The 6,498-nt window shown below is 38.3% G+C and overlaps 1 long non-coding RNA gene across 2 annotated transcripts; it reads right to left on the bottom strand.

Moving 5' to 3' along the window:
• Positions 1 to 3,674: 3,674 nt before the first annotated feature.
• On the bottom strand, positions 3,675 to 6,203 carry LOC145037449 (uncharacterized). 2 transcript variants are annotated; one of them, XR_013678860.1, is made up of 5 exons: positions 5,888 to 6,203; positions 4,849 to 4,896; positions 4,196 to 4,643; positions 3,999 to 4,102; positions 3,675 to 3,817 (listed from the first exon to the last, which is right to left on the bottom strand). It is a non-coding gene; the product is annotated as an uncharacterized LOC145037449 (long non-coding RNA). The 2 variants fall into 2 exon arrangements; XR_013678861.1 differs by having other exon boundaries at positions 4,008 to 4,102.
• Positions 6,204 to 6,498: the final 295 nt, after the last annotated feature.

Genomic DNA, 6,498 nt, shown 5'->3' with positions numbered 1-6,498 from the left:
AACATTGACCCAACTCATCGAGTGCACTTGTGCAACTCGGAGAGTCCACACGTGTCCACTAACTCCCTAGTTTCACTTGGCATGTCGAGTCCCTCCCCTTGCTCGACGAGTCCCACATGGCATGAATCGCGGGGCTACACCGACTCAACTCGCCGAGTCTCAAGATCAACTCGGCGAGTTCCGTCTTGAACTCCAGTCCTCTAATTCCTCTCTGACTCACTAAGTTATTCCCCCAACTCAGTGAGTCTACTCCCTGAGTGATTTACGGGAAACTCTAACCCTACTCGCCGAGTCTGATCTTTGGACTCGGCGAGTTCATGCCATGCAAAAACTCCATTGACCTCCTGAGGACATATTTGTTCCTTAAACCCATAGATCTGACCTTCCCAAGCATGATAATCACGTAAAGTTCAGACCTTGACACTGATATAACATCTAGATGGTCCTACTTGGTGATTTAGCCGCAAAAATAAACTCCTAAGTTCATGGCTCCTAAAATAACTCATAAAGCTCCAATGGTTAAGGTCTCTGTACCTCTTTGAGTCCAGATCCAAAGCATAAATTCAAGAAGGGACCAATTGCTCCACATATCCATTCTCTAAAGGGGTTAGAAAACCCTGACTCTAAGAATCAGCACCAAAACCGATGAAGGACTGAATAAATACCACAAGATGAAGTCTTTGAACTCTGAAATTACAAGATCCGCTTCTCCTTCAACCTCCTATTGCCTTGGTCACCTCCTTTTTGCAATCACACCAACAAAATGATCAAAACTGGCCTCTCCTCCCTCACAAACGCTCTAGATCTCTTAGGGTCTCTCTCTGGGGTTAGGTAGCCGCAAATGACGGCCCTTAGGGCCTTTAAATAGGTGCCAAACCCGGGAAATTAGGGTTTCATTAAACAGCGTGGACTCTCCGAGTCCACTCATGGACTCGCTGAGTCCGGTCACGAACTCGGATGAGAATCCGCGACCTTACTCGGCGAGTCTAAGCACTAACTCGCAGAGTCCCTCAACAATTTCCAAAATAAATGAATAAAAATAATATAACTAGGAATCTGGATGTTACAATTCTCCCCCACTAGAATCAGACTTCGCCCTCGAAGTCTCACGCTGCAAACAACTCCGGATGTTGCTCACGCATCTCGCGCTCCCGCTCGCAAGTCAGCTCTGACCCTTTCATATGTTACCACTGTACCTGCACCAGAGGCACTTCCTTGTCCCTTAGAACCTTGATCTTCCGATCTCTAATTGCCACCGGTCTCTCAACATAGTTCAGGCCCACATCCACCTGAATATCCTCTAATGGTACCACTATCGACTCATCGGCTATACACTTTCTCAACTGCGACACGTGGAAAGTGTCATGAATTTGTCCCAACTCCGCAAGTAGCTCCAAACGGCAGGCTACCCTGCCTACTCTCGCGATCACCCTGAAAGGTCCAATATATCGAGGCCCTAACTTACCCCTCTTCCTTAATCGGATCACTCTTTTCCAAGGCGAGACCTTCAGGAGCACGAAGTCGCCGACCTGGAACTCGAGCTCGAACCGGTGCCTGTCCACATAACTCTTCTGACGACTTTGAGCGGTCAACAACCTCTGTCTGACCTGCTGTATCTACTCAGTCGTCTGAACCAAAAGCTATGTACTACCCATCACACGTTGCCCTACCTCTCCCCAGCAAATGGGGGTCCGACACCTCCTTTTATACAATAGCTCAAAGGGTGGCATACCAATGCTCGAATGATGGTTGTTGTTGTAGGGAAACTCTGCCAAGGGCGAATATGTGTCCCAAATGCCGCCAAAATCCAACACACATGCTAAGAGCATGTCCTCGAGCGTCTGAATTGTCCGTTCGCTCTGCCCGTCAGTCTGTGGGTGATATGCAGTACTAAAATTTAACCTCATACCCAACTCCTCATGAAATTTCTTCCATAATCTGGAAGTGAAACGCGCATCTCGATATGAGACATTCAAGATCGGTACTCAATGTCGCGATACCACCTCTCTCACATACAACTCTGCCAGCCTCTCCACAGAAGAGCTCTCGCTAATAGCAAGGAAGTGAGCGCTCTTCGTCAACCTGTCTACAATCACCCAAATTACATCAACGCCCCTCGCAGTCCTCGACAATTTGGTGATAAAATCCATAGTAATCTGCTCCCACTTCCACTCGGGAACCTCTAACGGTTGCAATTTACCATGCGGTCTCTGGTGCTCGGTCTTAACCCTAAGACAGGTTAGCCACCTCTCAACGAACCACATGACGTCCCTCTTCATACAGGGCCACCAATACTCCTTCTTTAGGTCCAAATACATCTTAGTGACCCCAGGATGCATTGACAACTTCGATCGATGTCCCTCTTCCATCAAAATGGTACGCGTTCCGCCCACAACCGGTACCCAAATCCGACCCTCAAATGTCATAAGCCCCCGGCTATCGGTAACAAGCTCCGATACCTGCCTGATAACTTGCTCCCTCTTCTGGTTTTCTGGTCTCACAGCCTCAGCCTGGGCCCGTCAAATGGTGTCCAACACCGGAGTTATTACTGTCAATTTCATGCAAACGTCCTGCATCTGGGCGCTTTCCTCCCTACGACTCAGGGAATCAGCTACCACATTAGCTTTACTCGGGTGGTACAAGATCTCGCAATCATAATCCTTTACCGCGTCCAACCATCTCCTCTGCCGCATATTCAAGTTGGGCTGATCCATCAAGTACTTCAGACTCTTGTGATCCGTGTATATGGTACACCGGACCCCATACAGATAGTGATGCCAGATCTTGAGGGCGAACACTACTGCTCCCAACTCTAGATCGTGGGTGGGATACCTTATCTCATGAGGCTTCAGCTACCTCGATGCGTATGCTATCACGTGCCCCCTCTGCATAAGCACCGCTCCCAATCACTACAAGAAAATTTTAATTTAGCTACGGAAAAGTTTCGTAGCAAACAACTGAAATTCTGTAGCTAAACATGAATAACTACGGAAGTGGCTACAAAATTTGTCATGAATATTCCGTAGGTATATTTCTTGTAGCAAAACGTTTAGCTACGAAATCATAGTTCCGTAGCAATTTTGCTACGACTCTTGCTACATTAATTATTCTTAATTATTCTGTAGAAAGTTAACTACGACACACTTCCATAATAATTTTGTAACAATGGGTTTCGTAGTGAATTTTGTAGCCGTTTGTTCCATAGTAAATTCCGTAACTGATTGTTATGTAGCAAATTCCCTAGTTGTTTGTTCCGTAACAAATTATGTAGCTAAAAGTTACGTAACAAACTCCGTAGTTGTTTGTTTTGTAGCAAATTTTGTAGCTAATTATTCCATAGTAAGTTCCGTAGCTAATTGTTCCGTAGCAAATTCTGTAGCTACTTGTTATGTAACAAATTCCGTAGTTGTTTGGCCTGTAGCAAATTTTGTAGCTACATGTTGCGTAGCAAATTCCATAGCTCTTTGTTTCGTAGCTAATTGTTCCGTAAAAAATTTCGTAGGTATTTATCTCATAGCAAATTTGATACCTATTATTTTCGTAGCCATTTATTCCACAACAATAGGTACCAGAGCAAATCAGCATGGTAAAAATATTCAATAAAATCAAATTTTCCAAATATAATTTTCATAAAAATATATAAAAATATAATAAATATAAATTTAATAGTTACATCAATTTTTATACATATATTACATCATAAAAAAATTCTTCTACAAGGTTACCTACCATCAAAACTGAAATTACAAATAAAGTCACACACTTGAACCACCACGAACACATAAACAGCCACAAATGCTCAACCAAAATGTAAAATCTACAAAAACCAAATTTACCATCAACTTGATTAAAAATTAATCGGTTGTATGTGAATAAATACCAAAACTGAAAGCACTCTAATTTTGGACTAAAAACCGTAAATGTTATAAATACAATGACCATTTTTGTAATTATACTTAATAATTTTAACAAATAAATGAAAATATAAATGCACGTACAACACATACAACTTTCTTGGGGGATTTCACGTGATACATTCAAGGGAAGATCATTGGAGTGTTCTGTCGAGAACACGTGTCACAAAACTTAGGTATCATGGAAGCTAAAGAAAATATAAAAAGAAAAAGAAAACGGTTAAAGTATTTTTAAAAAAAATCATTTTTGTTCCATGAATGTACATTGCTATTAATCTTACCAATTTTCCATCGAAGTCATATGGAATGAAGACACGTTTGACATAGTCTTATACTCTTGGTTTTTTGGATTGGCAATGTCTTCTTTCACCATAGGAATCACAAGTGCACACATACAAAATGGATCTGAACTTAACCTCTCTCTTTAATTTGTAAAATATTATTTACATATAATATAAAAAAATTGATGCTTGTATACAAATGGACAACAAAATATTGCAATTTTCACCTCTTTTGTGAAGTGTGAAGACGCTAAATATTCTAAGTACTCATCAAACTTCCTTAGGGTTCCTAAGATGATAAACAATACACATATCTACCAAACTTGAATATTATTTTAACAACATAAACTTTAGATAAAGATTTAAAAATTACACATATAGGTTGTGTCTCGTTAGTGACATCCCACTCCTAGTACTTCTCAACATTTTTCTTGGTTTTCTTCTTTTTCTGTTACAAACAAAAATACTTTAAGAGAGCAAAAACCTACAAATTTGGAACCATGGGCTGCCATGTCATCGTTTTACCATAACATAAATAATATTTAATAACTATGCCATGTCATTGTTTAGGGTTAAAAGATGTTATAATATGTTGAAAACTGTAACTACATTGCTAGTACAGTGAAAACCAAATATGTTTTTATTGTTCTTACCAAACTTTAGTAATAACCTCATTACATGAGCTGTAGTGGCATAATCATCTGCAAAACATAAAGGAAAATGAAAACATTGTTTACAGTTAGTGAACATTTATGAGAACCGAAGAAAAGCAAGTTTTTTGATTAAATAACTTGAAGATCACTAACAATGAAACTGAAAGAAAAATCACACAAATTTAATCTAATCACAGATCTGAAAGTAATGAATAGTTACAAGTTAATCAAATCTAGAAACACAGAGTCTAGGATGTGGTTGGGTTGGGGTTTGGGTTAGGATTAGGAAAATCACATTTTAGAAATTAGAACATGTAACGGTTACAAATAAAATCCCATATAATATTGTAGAATATTATATAAATCAAATTAATGACAAAGATGAAGGCATATCAGATGACAGGAACCAAATTCTATCAATTTGAATAAATTTAATAACTTTGGAGCTATTAACATTCAAAACAGTAAGAAGAAAAAAGCTAAGCACATGGAAAATTGTGAACTACAAGGTATTTGTGTAAACTTTTGTAATGAGAGCTCATAAACATATGAATTAGAGAAAAGCTAAACACGTTAAAAACTCTATATATAAGCAACTCCAACTACCTATGCAATCAATACACAATTTTAGCAAGAAAACCAAATTTGTAATGTGTACAACGTGTGAACAAACAACAATGGAAAGGATAGTATCAACACAACATGGACTCAACACAGTTTACAACATCATTCAATTGACAAACATCTCGATATTGAAAATTTGATCAGTATTGTTGTCCAATGCCCCCAAGGTAATAAGTAAACTCATTGTTATCCATCAAATGTCATTTTTTCATTCACTCAATCATTCCACATCTTCAAATTAGGGTTTATGAATTTGTAAATCTCGTTATAAATTAAAGTTTCACCATCAAAGCACACAAACAACAACATATCCAAATTAAACTTCCATCGGTTGTGGTGGTGATGTTTGCAATGACATTACGACTAAATGTTAGGGCATAGTTACAAGTTACACAGAAATAAGGGAAGCACATACCTATAAGCTATAAGCTGGCGTATAGATCGAGATGTTCAGTTATCTTCGTACAGTCGCAGAGAGATGAAGAGAGCATTTATCATTTTCCATTAGTTGATCTTCACCGGGAATTAGATGTTCAATGATCTTCGCAGTCGTAGAGAGATGAAGATATCAGCTGAGTCGTTCATCGTTGATTGATCTTCGCCGCGAATCAGTCGTTAACACAGTTGTGGAGATATGAAGAGAACAATTTAGTCATCGAGTGGCGTGTGGGTGAGTCGGAGAAAAGGAAGAGCTAAAATGTACAAGATGAAGAAAAATTGTTCCGAATGACTAAATTGTCAAGCTTATATGTATTGGACTTTTTGCCCCTTCTTATTTTGTTAATATAAATGAACAGAGCTAAAACAATAAGAATAATTGCAAATATATATATATATATATATATATATATATATATATATATATATATATATATATATATATATATATATATATATATATATATATATATATATATTGTTTCACTAATTATTTTATCATAACATGCTCAAATCAATGTATGGAAATATATGCTTTCTTAATGGAATTAAAATAAGAAATAAAGAGTTTTCCTTCGTATCGAATAT

The sequence above is a fragment of the Lactuca saligna genome, chromosome 3 (genome assembly GCF_052625555.1).
Source record: "Lactuca saligna cultivar CGN05327 chromosome 3, ASM5262555v1, whole genome shotgun sequence".
NCBI classification, from domain to species: Eukaryota; Viridiplantae; Streptophyta; class Magnoliopsida; order Asterales; family Asteraceae; genus Lactuca; species Lactuca saligna.
Note: the sequence above shows the minus strand (reverse complement) of the source record. Positions and strands in the feature narration are given on the sequence as shown.